A 16825-nucleotide genomic window follows, 5' to 3' on the forward strand; every position below is an offset into this window, starting at 1 on the left:
CACCCCCTCCTGCACAAACTAGTTAAGCAAGTGCAGAAACCATGACACCAGAAAACATGATACCTATTTAGACCTTCTTTAACACACACACACACACACACACACACACACACACACACACACACACATATATATATATATATATATATATGTACTGTATATGTGCTGAAAATGGACCATTTCCATAAAAAATATAAAAAAATGAATATCGATAAATATAAAAGAGGCTAAATTTAAACTTTTAAAATTATATTTATTTACTGCATGCACTGTATCTCAAACCAAGCGGCAAAATCTGCCATGATGTGCAAACATTAAATCCGTCCGTGTGGAAAAATAGCAAAAGTCCTGTTTGGTGTCCTGATGATTTACGTAATTTAAAACACCATAATTACTTTAAAACATTGACAAAAATATTTAGTCTTTATGCTCTATGTTGAGTTTGGTTTCACTATTAATAAACATACATTTGCATAAAGCATCCATATTTGCCAATGTTGATTAGACAATAAAAATAACTTGAAAAGTATTAATTTAAGGTACATTTCGAACATATAAAGTTGCGATTAATCACAAGTTAACGCAAGACAACCGTGCGATTAATCGCGATTAAATATTTAAATTGACTGAAAGCCCTAATATATAAATAGAATACATGGTATGCAGCGGTCTGAACTATATTTTATATTTTTATATTCTATATTTTCCATAAGTCTCTCAGCCATCAGGTGGCAAGTTTATCAGCATCATAGTCCCATCAAGCTCTTTCCAAAGCACCAGTATTTAAACTGTTAAATGTTCAGTCAGGTACAAAAAATGTCCCGGGGCAATGAGGGGAGCCAAGCATTTACAAACACCAGGATCTTCCCAGATGTTGACCTATATTGGGCCCTGGAGTGTTGAGGCACTTAGAGGATAAAGTTGACACATTCCCAGCCAAATACACATTAAATAAACCCTTGAAATGCAGAACTAACCCCTACAATGCTGAAAATGCTTTGTGAAGGGCTGAAAAAGTGAGATAATGGATAACTATGGTGTTGCTGGAGAATGGAAACAACATCAGCATGATTGCATGGGTGCTTCCAAAAACCTTTTAAAATGAACATGTGAAATGTGCAATGATTCGTTTCAATGGGAAAATAACCCCTGGAGTGTGGAAGGGTATAACATTTCCAAATAGAATTAGTCTAGAACTAATAAATACACGTTAAATAGGTTGATAAACAGCATACGGTAATGAACTCCTACAGTGCCAAATAAACATCTGGAATGGACTGTTGATTATACAGTACATTCATTTGTCTTCTGTAACTACTTTTTCCTGGTCATTATCACCAGGATCCTGTATAGAGAAAACGGCTAATATGGTGAGAAGACACTGGTGAAACAACAGGCTATCACGTTAGGGCTGAGTGACATGACGATGTTTAATACCCAGATGAATGATGTCATAATCCATTCATTACACTTACATTACTTTTTCTTTGCAATTTCTTTTAACACAACCCATTTTTTTCACAGTTTTTGAGCAAACTTAAATATGGTGACATACAGTGTCATGCCATTAGAGACGTAGTGTAATGTACTGTACTACACTACCCTACATTACACTACACTATCCTACATTATACTACACTACCCTTCATTACACTACACTTCATTACACAACACTTACCCTACATTACACTAATCTACATTACACTACACTGCATTACACTACACTGCATTACACTACACTACCCTTCATTACACTACACTTCATTATACTACACTTACCCTACATTATACTACCCTACATTACATTACACTACATTACATTACACTACACTACACTGCATTACACTACACTACACTACACTACACTACACTACACTACACTACACTACACTACACTAAACTACACTGCATTACACCACACTACACTACACTACATTAAACTATACTACACTGCATTACACTACACTACACTACACTACACTGCATTACATTACACTAAACTACACTGCATTACACTACACTACATTACACTACACTACACTACACTACACTACACTACACTGCATTACACTACACTACACTACACTGCATTACATTACCCTAAACTACATTGCATTACACTACACTACACTACATTACACTACGCTACACTACATTACACTACACTACACTGCATTACACTACACTACACCACGCTACACTACATTACATTACACTACACTACACTACATTACACTACACTACATTACACTAAACTACACTGCATTACACTACACCACACTACACTGCATTATACTACACTACATTACATTACATTACACTACATTACACTAAACTACACTGCATTACACTACACTACACTGCATTACACTACACTACACTACACTACATTACACTATACTACACTACACTGCATTAGACTACACTACACTACATTACATTACACTACCATTCATTACACTACACTACACTACACTACACTGCATTACACTACACTACACTGCATTACACTACATTACATTACACTACACTACACTGCATTACACTACACTACACTGCATTACACTACACTACACTACATTACACTAAACTACACTGCATTACACTACACTACACCACACTACACTACATTACACTAAACTACACTGCATTACACTACACTACACTGCATTACATTACACTAAACTACACTGCATTACACTACACTACACTACCCTGCATTACATTACACTACCCTGCATTACATTACACTACGCTACACAACATTACACTACACTGCATAACACTACACTACACTACGCTACACTACACTACACTACACTGCATTACACTACACTACACTACACTACATTACACTAAACTACACTACACTACACCACACTACACTACATTACACTACACTACACTACATTACACTACACTACATTACACTACACTACACTACACTGCATTACACTACACTACATTACATTACACAATACTACACTACACTACACTACATTACACTACACTACATTACACTAAACTACACTACACCACACTACACTACATTACACTACACTACATTACACTACACTACACTACATTACATTACACTACACTACACTACACTACACTACATTACACTACACTACACTGCATTACACTACACTACACTACATTGCATTACACTACACTATACTACACTACACTACACTGCATTACACTACACTACACTACACTACATTACACTACACTACATTACACTACACTGCATTACACTACACTACACTACACTACATTACACTAAACTACACTGCATTACACTACACTGCATTTCACTATACTACACTACATTACACTACACTACCCTACACTACATTACACTACACTACATTACACTAAACTACACTGCATTACACTACACTGCATTTCACTATACTACACTACATTACACTACACTACCCTACACTACACTACATTACACTAGACTACATTACACTACACTACACTGAATTACACTACACTACACTACACTACACTGCATTACACTACACTACACTACACTACACTACACTACATTACACTACACTACACTACATTACACTACACTGCATTACACTACACTACACTACACTACACTACACTGCATTACACTACACTGCATTTCACTATACTACACTACATTACACTACACTACATTACACTACACTACACTACATTACACTACACTACACTGCATTATACTACACTACACTACACTACACTACACTACACTACACTGCATTACACTACACTACACTACATTACACTACACTACACTACACTGCATTACACTACACTACATTACACTACACTACATTACACCACACTAAACTACATTACACTACACTACACTGCATTACACTACACTACATTACATTACACTACACTACACTACACTACATTACACTACACTACACTGCATTACACTACACTACATTGCATTACACTACACTATACTACACTACACTACACTACACTGCATTACACTACACTACACTACATTACACTACACTACACTGCATTACACTACACTACACTACATTACACTACACTACATTACACTAAACTACACTGCATCACACTACACTGCATTTCACTATACTACACTACATTACACTACACTACCCTACACTACACTACACTACACTACACTACATTACACTACACTACACTACATTACACTACACTACATTACACTAAACTACACTGCATTACACTACACTGCATTTCACTATACTACACTACATTACACTACACTACACTACACTACACTACACTACACTACATTACACTACACTACACTACACTACACTACACTACACTACACTACACTGCATTACACTACACTGCATTTCACTATACTACACTACATTACACTACACTACCCTACCCTACACTACACTACACTACACTACACTACACTACACTGCATTACACTACACTACACTGCATTACACTACACTACACTACACTACACTACATTACACTACACTACTTTACACTACACTACATTACACTACACTACACTGCATTACACTACACTACACTACACTACACTAAACTACACTGCATTACACTACACTGCATTTCACTATACTACACTACATTACACTACACTACCCTACACTACACTAGAGTACAATAGAACAGTTCAGTACAGAATGCACATTTCATTTAGATAAAAAAACTAAAACAATTGTTCTTTACAGGGTGTGTCTTTTGAATTGTACACTGTGTATCTTTCTAATACCGTGAGAAATTAACCATTGGGGTTGTGTGTAATGGAACAGCATGGCTGGTGTTTGTGTTGCTGTGACACCCTTCAAGACGTTACATTCCAGGCGAGGTTTTCACTGTCAGTGATGACAGCTGTACATTGATAATGGTTAATAATTGCTGGTAATTATGTTATGTTTGTGTAGTATAATGTTTGGATTGCTGGATGTGTGGTGTGCCGTCTGAACACATTCGCAAACACTATCCACTGGTGCTCACTTCAGTTATGGATACCGAGGACGTAGGTGTAGGCAGGACATTTTCTCAAACATGTACAGGTGCATCTCAATAAATTAGAATATTAATACAAAGTTATTTATTATAGATATAGATTTATTTTAGTAATTCAATACAAAAAGTGAAACTCGTATATCATTCATCACACACAGACTGAGATATTTCAAGTGTTTATTTATTTTAATTTTGATGATTTATGGCTTACAGCTAATAAAACCCCCAAAATTCAATATCTCAGAAAATTAGAATATTGTGAAAAAGTTGAATATTGGAAACTTGTGGTGTCACACTCTGATCAGCTCATTAAATTCAAACACCTGCAAAGATTTCCTTAACCTTTAAATGGTGTCTCAGTCTGGTTCAGGCTACACAATCATGGGGGAAGATTGCTGACTTGACAGTTTTCCAGAAGACGATCATTGACACCCTGCAAATGGAGGGTATCTAAGTTGCTTGAGGTCCAGTGTAAAGTTTGCACAGTCAGTGGTGGCTTAAGGAATCGTGTCATCTGCTGGTGTTGGTCCACTGTGTTGTATCAAGTCCAAGGTCATCACAGGCGTTTACCAGGAAGTTTTAGAGCACATCATGCTTCCCTCTGCTGACCAGCTTTATGGAGATGCTGAGTTCATTTTCCTGCAGGATTTGGCACCTGCCCACACTGCCAAAAGTTGGTCAAATGACCATGGTGTTGGTGTGCTTGACAGGCCAGCAAACTCACCAGCTCTGAACCCCATAGAGAATCTATAGTGTATTGTCGAAAGGAAAATGAGAAACAATTGACCAAAAAAAATGCAAATGAGGTGAAGGCCACTGTCAAAGAAACCTGGGCTTCCATACCACCTCAGCAGTGCCACAGACTGATCACCTCCATGCCACGCTGAATTGAGGCAGTAATTAAAGCAAAAGGAGCCCCTACCAAGTATTAAGTGTATATACAGTAAATGAACAGAAAGCCAACATTTCACTAAAAAAATCTTTTTATTGGTCTTATGAAGCATTCTCATTTTATAAAATAGAGAATTGGTCGTTTTTTTGCTCAATTGTGAGCCAAAATCAATCAAAATGAAAAGAAATAAACACTTGCAATATATCAGCCGATTTTTTTGTAGAAATCAGACAGTGAAATTGACGTATTGTTAAAAATCTGCTACGTAATAAAAATTCCTCATTTTAATACAAAATTAGATTTTTACTCTCAATGCTAAGAGTGTACGGCTTGCAGGTTAATCATAAGGTGGTCACATGACCCTTATGACATGTGTCTTGAACTCTAGGGATTGCGTGAAATCGCTTTCAAATACACTTTTAAATCAATTGCGTGGACGCACTTTCCCCCAAAAAATTCCCTCAATCTGACATTTGATTTGAACAGTAACTGTAGCTTTTGACCTGTATGTGTGTGATTTGATGAATTTGTTCTGCTGCCTAATCATTATTGGCTCTTTGTAGAACTGTATAAAAGCGTCGAGGACAGGTGCTACTAACAAAGTGACAGATGAGTATTAAATTCCCATTCCCCTTTTCTGTTTTATTTAGGAGGTAAAATATGACCTAATCTTGCAAGTCTGTAAAAATGACTGATGTGACCAATTCTGGTGGCAGTAAAATCCCCAAAATACTGAACAGGGCTCTCACTCTAAAAGCATGCTGTGAGAATGCTATTGTTCAAGTCCAGGATTCGAGAAGTCCAGTCAGGTTTAGTTATGGTTGAAAGCTAAGCCAGAGTTTGTGTGCTAATACTCAAGCTAAGAAAGTGTATGAACTCATAAACACTTGTAAAAGCAGTTTCACTTCCTGACTAGACTGAAAGTAGGAGCGCTTTTATACTCCATGTAAAGTTCCACACATAGCACAAAGAGTTTATTTGGGGGAAAAAAAGATGATTTATTTAGTTTTTAAGGTTTCTAGGATCATTTTGTGGTTCAAACCCCTGGGAAACACCTGCTTCTTTCTTCCCAGTGGGGCATCTCAGCAGCGCACTCGTTCTCAGCCCGCTTCAAGGCGCACAGGCAAAGAGGAAACAGAGAGTCCTCCCAGAAAGTGCTCGAGTGAGCGCTTGAGCCTGAACGGGACCTCGAGCAGGGTTTATATAGCCTCTATTTTTAACCCACTCCCCCTCGTCTATCGCAGGCCTTCCTCTTTGCGCCGCTCAGGAAACAAGCCAGACTCCGTTTCCTGCTCACACGCGGACCCATTGAAATCCAATCAGGCTGGGATACAGCAGCGATGACCGGCTCTGATTCAACCAGAGGAAACGATTATAAAAAAATGTTTAGCATATTTGGGCAAATACATTCATGTAGAATTTCTATGTGCGCTCAAATGTGTGGTAACGACCAGTGATAACAGTCAACATGATGTCACCACGAACTCATTCTACACAACGGGGGACTATTTCGTGCGATGTAAATAGCTTCTACGGAAATGTCGGTCAAATCTTAATCTCATCGACATTTGGTGACTCTTTTTCATTTTCTTGTTTGTTATAATGACAAATCCTCTGAGTATACCATTAGACATAAAGGCTTCAAAGGGGGTTTTAAGAATCTGTTGTTTATCGACGTGGGCACAGTTACATTAGTTTGCTCCTGTTGTCACTTAATTCATCAGTTCATCCATGTACACTGTAGAGACAAATGTTTGTAAACACCTGACCATTGGATTCATATGTGCTTTTTAAACATCCTATTCAACACTTAGACTCTGTTTACTGTTAGAATAAACTCCACTCTTCTGGGAAGATGTTCCACCAGATTCTGGAGTGTGCTAGTGGAGATTTGTGTGTGATTCATTCAGTTACAAGGGTTTTAGTAAAGTCAGGTACTGATGTAGGTGAGGTGAGGAGGTCTGGGGTGCTCTAAGCATTCATATTCATCCCATAGGTGTTCAAAAGGGTTGAGGTCAGAGCTCTAGAGCAGGAGATCTTCAATTCCAACCCATGTAAAGCATATTTCTAAGGAGCTGGAACAGATTTAAGTCTCCTAGTTCAAGTAAAGAGAAAATCGAATGCTCCAACATCTTAAGACACAGAGAGCCTGGGGTTTGGTCAGTGTTTCAGTTAGCTGTGGGGTTAATGGTTCTTGATAGGGTTGAAGTCAGAGCTCTATAGCAGGAGCCAATGTAAAGCATATCTTTATAGAACTGGCTTTGGTTTCCAAAAGAAACAAAAAAGACCAAATGGTTGTTGTTGTTCTGTTAATCTTTTTAAACACACTTTCCAGAAAACATCTTCAACTCTGCTGTTGGAAAGTGTGTGCAGTGTAGCCGCAAGTTGTTCTTCTGTGAGTTTGAAAGAAAGGTTCACTATATAGACAAAAATATTGGGACACCTGACATTTTCTGCTATATGTGGTTCTTCTCCAAAACGTTACCACAAACCTGGAGGCACACAATTGAGAGTCTTTGGATGCGGTATAATTAAATTTTGCGTTCATTTAAACCTGGAAACCCAAACCTGTTCCAGCATAGCGATGCCCCTGTGCACAAAACGAGCTCCATGAAGATATGCTTTACATGGTTTGGAGTGGAAGATCTCCTGCTATAAAGCCCTGATCCCATCTCTACTGAACACCTTTGGTTGTAGAATACCGACTGCACCCCAGGCCTCCTCATATCACCTACATCCGTCCCTGACTTTACTAACACCCTTGTGGCTGATGAACACAATTTTCGAGTGGGACATCTTCCCAGAAGAGTGGAGGAAGGTATAAGACCAGATTTGGACTAAATGTGGAATGCGATGCTCAAAAAACACATAACACACATATGACCAGGTGTCTGCAAACTGTTTTCCAATCTGTATTTAGGTAGGACGATTTTGTGCTTTTAATCTGCTCCTGCCATGAACATGCTAAACACTGATATCCGTCCTTAATAATAATATTAATAATAATAATAATAATAATAATAATAAAAATAACACTGCTGCTACCACTAATAATAATAAAACAAAAGAAGGACACTGTACAATAACAGTAGCACAACACCATGAAGGACAATCTTATACAAGACCACAAACCAATATCACTAACATCTACAACACAGTACTATGTACCAGTAGCAGCACAGTACCATATGTCATGTAGTACAGAGTAGCGAGTGACCAGTCTGAAAGCTGGTGGGATTCGGATATAGTCCCTGACTTTCAAATACTTTTGAGTTGAACCTGGCAGCGTTTGTGTAATTTCAACATTTCTCCATTTTCTTCTCTGTTATAGGTCTTAAAAACCACAGGAATTGCCTGTGGGCTTCTGCCAAGAACCGGTTTCGTGTGTGTGTGTGTGTGTGTGTGTGTGTGTGTGTGTGTGTGTGAGAGAGGGAGTACGAGTGAGAGAGAAAGAGAAACTCTGAGAGACCTGTTACAATGCAGACTTGAGTCTCTAAAGCTTGTGCAGGCCACAGGAGTTTTTCTTGCCTCGTGTGCCCACACAGTCGCTGTGCTGACTTAAACTGTGCCAGCTGCATAAATATTTCAGGACACACACACACACACACACACACACACACACACACACACACACACACACACACACACACACACACACACACACACACACACACACACACACTCTCATACAGGGCTTCTTTTCTGTTCACTCTTTGAACTCCCAAGACATGTCATGTCTTGTAAGCTCCTAAAAATACACCTTGAACGGATTGCGGCTTGAGCAAACCGCAAAGTGAGCGGACGTTCCTTTGCTGAAGGCTGAAGGAATGTGAACGAAAGGCACACTTGATTTGGCATCGAGTTATCAATGCAAGGTCAAGTGTCCACTGGGGAACGTATTCAGAGCCGGCGCAGTAGAGGAAGTCATGTAAATGTGATATGTAGGTCTAGCAGATCGAGCAAGAACGACTATCAGGGAAAAATTCAACCTAGGGTATAACAGAACTGCGTTCCTCCTAATTTCTTCACATCGCACATGCGAATTCTGGCGATGCCACAGCTATTCGTACACAGGAGCCAAACGAGCAAACTCAGTCATGCTCTCAGAGTGGGAGGAGCATTCGCTTTCTCTTCTCTGTCAATCAGACTGACATAGCATGATTTTGAAGTCATGACAAATTTAATGTATTGTTGAACAGTTTTCATGCTCTGATTAGACAGAATGCAGAAAAACACACAATGAAGTAATCATTTGCTTCTGGGGGTGTCCCCAACAAAGGATTTACATAGTTGAATCAGAATTGTTGTTGCCTATAGTTCACTGATTGTCAAATCATTTGTGTGGGTGTGGGTGTGGGTGTGTGTGGGAGGGGGCTGGATGACAACAACGACACCAGAAAGATTCCTCATAACATTTTAAAGCAATGTTGTACAGCGGTGGTCCCCAACCCGATTGGACTCCAACTCCATGCTGATTTCTATCTTTGCCTTCGTTAAATGTTTTCTCTAAAACGTACATTAAAACGTTAAACATGACCAATTGAATGTTCTCATTAAACGTAAGCGCAGCAACTGTTTTACTATTCTTCTGTTGTGTACTAATGCTCGTGTGTTTGTATGCTATAAATAGATTTGTTCTCTTTTACTTGTTTTTGTTGCTTGGTGCGATTGTTTTTGGAAAGCAAGCCGTGTAATTAAAGAACGAGAAGCAGCTTCGGCTCATCTCGAGTTCTGCGTTTCATTAGAGATTTGACCCTACGCACATTCCAAACGTGCAGGTTTTACCCAGAGTGCGTCCTCTGAACAGTTTTGCAGAGTTGTGAGGAAACTCTTTTGAGCCCTAGGTTCATTCGACATTCAGAATTATTTCACTTCCAGTGCTTTCTGGTTACTGTGGGCATTCATATGTAACATTTAACCATGATAAAGGAAGTGATATTTGGACTACTGATTTGGTGGTTACGAGGTCAAATGCCACCAGTGCCAACTGCTAAGCCCTCAACCCTCAAATTGCTTTAGATAAGGCTGTATGCCAATTGCCATAAATGATATAGTACACATTTGGACAAAAGTTTGTGGACACCTGACCCTAAGATTGGTACATGCTTTTTTGAACATCTCGTCCCACATTTAGTCACCGTTTGCTGTTATGATAGTCGCCACTCTTCTGGGAGTATTGGGACACCAGATTTTCCAGCCCATATGTGGTTCTGTTACCACAAAAGCGAGGCACACAGTTGTATAAGAAGTCTTTGGATGTGGTAGCATGATATTTTCCCTTCACTTGAACAAGGAAACCTGTTTTAGACACCTGACTATAAGATGGGTTAATGGAGTCTATGGAAATAGAAACAAGGCATTATCTTTCATTTAAACAGGTCAAGACCTGCTAAGAAAACATGTACTAACTCAGATATGTGGTTGTGGTAAAGTTTTGTTCATGTGCATTCATAATACTGTGGGACCGGAATAAAGAAATCCATCTCTTTGTTGCATTTGCATCTGCATGCCATACCACTGCACACATCTGAGAATTCTGGCTGATTTATTTCTGCGAATGGAAAAGCATGATGTAGTGATCATGATAAACCAGGTTAATATTAATGCGCTCATTGTTTCAATACGTGATTTCATACAGCAAAAATGTATCGTTTTGCTCTTTCTGTAAGGATCCAGAAGATTCATCCCAACGTCCTACATATGAAGGTCTCTTCAATTGGAGACACTCTGTGCAGCTGGGGATGGTTCCACATAATCAACCTAAAGATCCATGAATGATCAACTCAAAAAATTTGAGAATTTGAGATTTGGACTGCAATTAATATGAACAATTTACTACAATGGTTTAACAGTTTTGCATTTAAGCATCTTTCACTAAAACGGGTACAAATCAAAAATGATGGAAAAATTATTTAATGAATGGACATTCGGTGTCACCCAGATGAGGATGGGTTCCCCTTTTGAGTCTGGTTCCTCTCAAGGTTTCTTCTCATAACATCTAAGGGAGTTTTTCCTTGCCACAGTCACCACGGCTGCTCATCAGGGATAAATGCACATCGTTCACCTTGACTGTTGATTTCTGTAAAGCTGCTTTGAGACAATGTCTGTTGTAAAAAGCGCTATAGAAATAAACTTAACTTGACTTGACTTGACTGTTGAGTCTGGTTTCTCTCAAGGTTTCTTCTTCATGCCATCTCAGGGAGTTTTTCCTTTTCACTGTAACCAATAGGTCACTCATTAGGGTTAAACTTAAAATTACAAGGAACAGACTTATAGGCACTAAACTTATATATTGTTGAATACAACTTTATAACCTCTTTATATCTGTAAAGCTGCTTTATAGACAATGTCTATTTTTAAAAGCGCTACACATCTGGACTCTGGATTGGAAGATCAAATCCCAGCACCACCAATCTGCCATTTGCAGTTACATTTATGGCATTTAGCAGATGATCTTTTGAGAGAAATTCTTCTTCTTCTTCTTCTTCTTTCGGCTGCTTCCATTAGGGGTCGCCACAGGGGATCATTCGTCTCCATACCACCCTGTCCTCTACATCTGCCTCTTTCACACCAACTACCTGCATGTCTTCCCTCACCACATCCATGAACCTCCTCCTTGGCCTTCCTCTTTTCCTCCTACCTGGTGGCTCCATCTTCAGCATTTTTCTACCAATATAATTCATGTCCCTTCTCTGCACATGTCCAAACCATCTCAATCTCGCCTCCCTCACCTTGTCACCAAAACATCCTACATGTGCTGTCCCTCTAATAAACTCATTTCTAATCTTGTCCATCCTCGTCACTCCCAACGAAAACCTTAACATCTTCAGCTCTGCTACCTCCAGCTCCACCTACTGTCTTTTACTCAATGCCACTGTCTCTAGTCCATACAACATCGCAGGTCTCACCACAGTCCTATAAACTTTCCCTTTCATTCTTGCAGATACCCTACTATCACAAATCACTCCTGTCACTCTTCTCCACCCACTCCACCCTGCCTGCACTCTTTTCTTTACTTCTCTAACACACTTTCCATTACTTTGCACTGTTGACCCCAGGTACCTGAACTCCTCCACCTTCTCCACCTCTTCTCCCTGCAACCGCATCACTCCACTGCCCTCCCTCTCATTCACACACATGTACTCTGTCTTACTCCTACTGACTTTCATTCCCCTTCTCTCAAGCGCATATCTCCACCTCTCCAGGCTCTTCTCAACCTGCTCTCTACTCTCACCACAAATCATAATATCATCTGCAAACATCATAGTCCAGGGAGACTCCTGTCTGACCTTGTCCGTCAACCTGTCCATCACCACTGCAAACAGGAAAGGGCTCAGGGCCGATCCTTGATGCAGTCCAACCTTCACCCTGAACCAGTCTGTCGTACCTACTGCACACTTCACTGCCGTCACACTGTCCTCATACATGTCCTGCACCACCCTTACATACTTCTCTGACACACCTGACTTCCTCATACAATACCACAACTCCTCTCTCGGCACCCTGTCGTACGCTTTCTCTAAATCCACAAATACACAATGCAGCTCCTTCTGTCCTTCTCTATACTTCTCCATCAACATCCTCAAAGCAAATAAGGCATCTGTGGTGCTCTTCCTCGGCATGAAACCATACTGTTGCTCACAGATGGTCACCTCTTCTCTCAGCCTGGCTTCCACTACTCTTTCCCATAACTTCATGGTGTGACTGATCAACTTAATTCCCCTGTAGTTACTGCAGGTCTGCACATCTCCCTTATGCTTAAAGATCGGTACCAGCACACTCCTTCTCCATTCCTCAGGCATCCTCTCCCCTTCCAGAATCCTGTTAAACAATCTGGTTAAAAACTTCACTGCCATCTCTCCTAAACATCTCCACGCTTCTACCGGTATGTCATCTGGTCCAACCGACTTTCCATTCTTCATCCTCTTAATCGCTGCTCTCACTTCCTCCTTACTTATCCTATCTACATCCTGCTTCACCAACTCCACATCCTCCAACCTTCTCTCTCTCTGATTTTCCTCATTCATCAGCTGCTTAAAATACTCCCTCCATCTTCTCAACACACTCTCCTCATTAGTCAACACATTTCCCTCTCCATCCTTTATTGCTCTAACTTGCAGTACATCCTTCCCAGCTCGGTCCCTCTGCCTGGCCAATCGGTATAAATCCTTTTCTCCTTCCTTAGTGTCCAACCTCTTATACAGCTCCTCATATGCCTTTTCCTTGGCTTTCGCCACATCCCTTTTTACCTGCTGCCGCATCTCCTTGTACTCCTGCCTACTTTTCTCATCACTCTGTCGATCCCACTTCTGTTTTGCCAACCTCTTTCCCCTAATGCTCTCCTGCACTTCCTCATTCCACCACCACGTCTCCTTGTCTTGCTTTCTATTTCCAGATGTCACACCAAGTACTTTTCTAGCTGCCTCCCTCATCACTCCTGCAGTAGTTGCCCAATCATCCGGCACCTCTTCACCACCACCAACCCCCTGTCTGACCTCTTCCCTGAACCTCACACTACACTCTTCCTCCTTCAATTTCCACCATCTTATTCTTCTTTCAATCCTTACTTTCCTCCTCTTCTTCTTCGCCTCCAAAACCATCCTACAGACCACCATCCGATGCTGTCTAGCTACACTGTCCCCCGCCAACACCTTACAGTCTCCAATCTCCTTCAGGTTGCATCTCCTACACAGAACATAATCCACCTGTGTGCACCTTCCTCCACTCTTATACGTCACCCTATGATCCTCCTTCTTCTTAAAATACGTGTTCACCACTGCCCTTTCCATCCTTTTAGCAAAATCTACCACCATCTGCCCTTCCACATTCCTCTCCTTAAAACCATACCTACCCATCACCTCCTCATCACCTCTGTTCCCTTCACCTACATGCCCATTAAAGTCTGCCCCAATCACCAATCGTTCTTTCCTAGGTACACCATCTACCACTTCATCTAATTCACTCCAGAATCTTTCCTTCTCCTCCATCTCACAGCCAACTTGTGGAACATAGGCACTGATGACATTTATCATCATCCCTTCAACCTCCACCTTCACGATCATCACCCTATCAGAAACTCTCTTCACCTCCAATACACTCTTACTGTACTCTTCCTTCAGAATCACCCCTACACCATTTCTCTTTCCATCCACACCATGATAAAACAGTTTAAACCCACCTCTAATGTTCCTGGCCTTACTCCCTTTCCACTTGGTCTCCTGAACACACAGCATATCTACCTTTCTCCTCTCCATCATATCAGCTACCTCTCTCCCTTTACCCGTCATAGTACCAACATTTAAAGTACCAACCCGAACTTCTACTCTCCTACACTGCTCCTTTTCCTGCCGTCTCTGTAGACGCCTTCCTCCTCTCCTTCTCCTCCTTCGGCCAACAGTAGCCCAATTTCCACCGGTACCCTGTCGGCTAACGATACCTGTGGCGGTCGTTGTTAACCCGGGCCTCGACCGATCCGGTATGAAATTCTCATTTGTGATCCGCATATTTGATTTGGCACATGTTTTACGCTGGATGCCCTTCCTAATGCAACCCTCCCCATTTACCCGGGCTTGGGACGGCACTAAGAGTGCACTGGCTTGTGCCCCCCTAATGGCTGGGTTATCTTTTGAGAGAAATTATAGCACCCTTAATGAAAAAATGTGTACATAAAGACATGAAAAAAACTGAGAAAATAAGTGTTTCAAAAAGAAGTAGGTCTTCACCCATCGCTTGAAGGCAGAGACAGTGACTCAGCTGTTCAGACATCTAGAGGAAGTTCATTTCACCACCTCTGCGCCAGAACATAAAAAAGTCTTGATGTATACCTACCTTTTATGCTGCGACAGAGTGGGACCAGACGAGCACTGCTGGGCCCTCGAGCAAGGCTCTTAACCTTCTCTTGCTTAGTTCTGCGATATTTGGCTGATTTTATATTATTTGTCATTGATTGTAGAAGATTTCAGTGTCATGTGTCACTTTTCGATTTCCTGATGGAAGTGTTGGTGGTTTAATGACAAGCTCAAGTATATATTTTTGTCTTTTAGAAAAAAGAGAGAAAAAAACAGAAGCCTGTGGAAGGAATGTCTGTAGCAGCTATAATATAAAACCAGGCACTTAGTAGTTTAAGTGAAAATTTAGCTGTAATGGATACGAATGATAAAATCTCATTATTATTTACTTATAAATATGCAAGAGGAATACGAGTTCACGGTGATGTCGAAGTATAGGCAAGAAATCAGCGTTTCATCGTGCCAGCCTGTGTTTCCTCACACTCAAACACTTTCATACGAGGTTCATTCAGTGAGATAATCATGTTAGCAGTAAAACTTTGCGATTTTGTATTAAACCCATGTCGTAATGAGTGCTATCTCTTACCACGCGTGCTCAAACTCGATTAAAGTCGCAGATCGGCTTCCTATTTGTGGTAGAATTTTGAGCAATGAAACTTTCACTGGTTTAACCTTTATTAACCGATGCTAACGTTGCAGTACACAGGGAAAAAAAATTTGTCCTGACACAGTTGTTTTGTAATCGAACTAAAATGTTTTGGATGGAACCAGATCATGTTATCAACGAGCTTCGATGTGTGACAGTTGAATGAATTTTGACAAAGTGCCGTTCACTAAAGCTGTGTTTTTCATTTTGAGTGTGTGTTTTTGCGGCTTTGGTACTTTTTTATCAGATCGCGCTGGTACGAATGTGTGTAAACTGTGTGTGTGTGACAGTGAGTGAGTGTGCGTAAACTCTGTTAGCTACAGGATGTGTGGTCTGTTAAACCGCAGGTTTCAGTGTAGCTTTTCTCCTCGAGCCTACAGGTTTTATACGCAGCAGATAACAACAACCTTGCTCCGAGCAGCACCGTGAAGGAGAGAAGTTGTGCAAGTTGTGTAAGTCTGTGAGCAC

This window comes from Silurus aristotelis (assembly GCF_946808225.1).
Source record: "Silurus aristotelis genome assembly, chromosome: 13".
In the NCBI taxonomy this organism is placed as follows: domain Eukaryota; kingdom Metazoa; phylum Chordata; class Actinopteri; order Siluriformes; family Siluridae; genus Silurus; species Silurus aristotelis.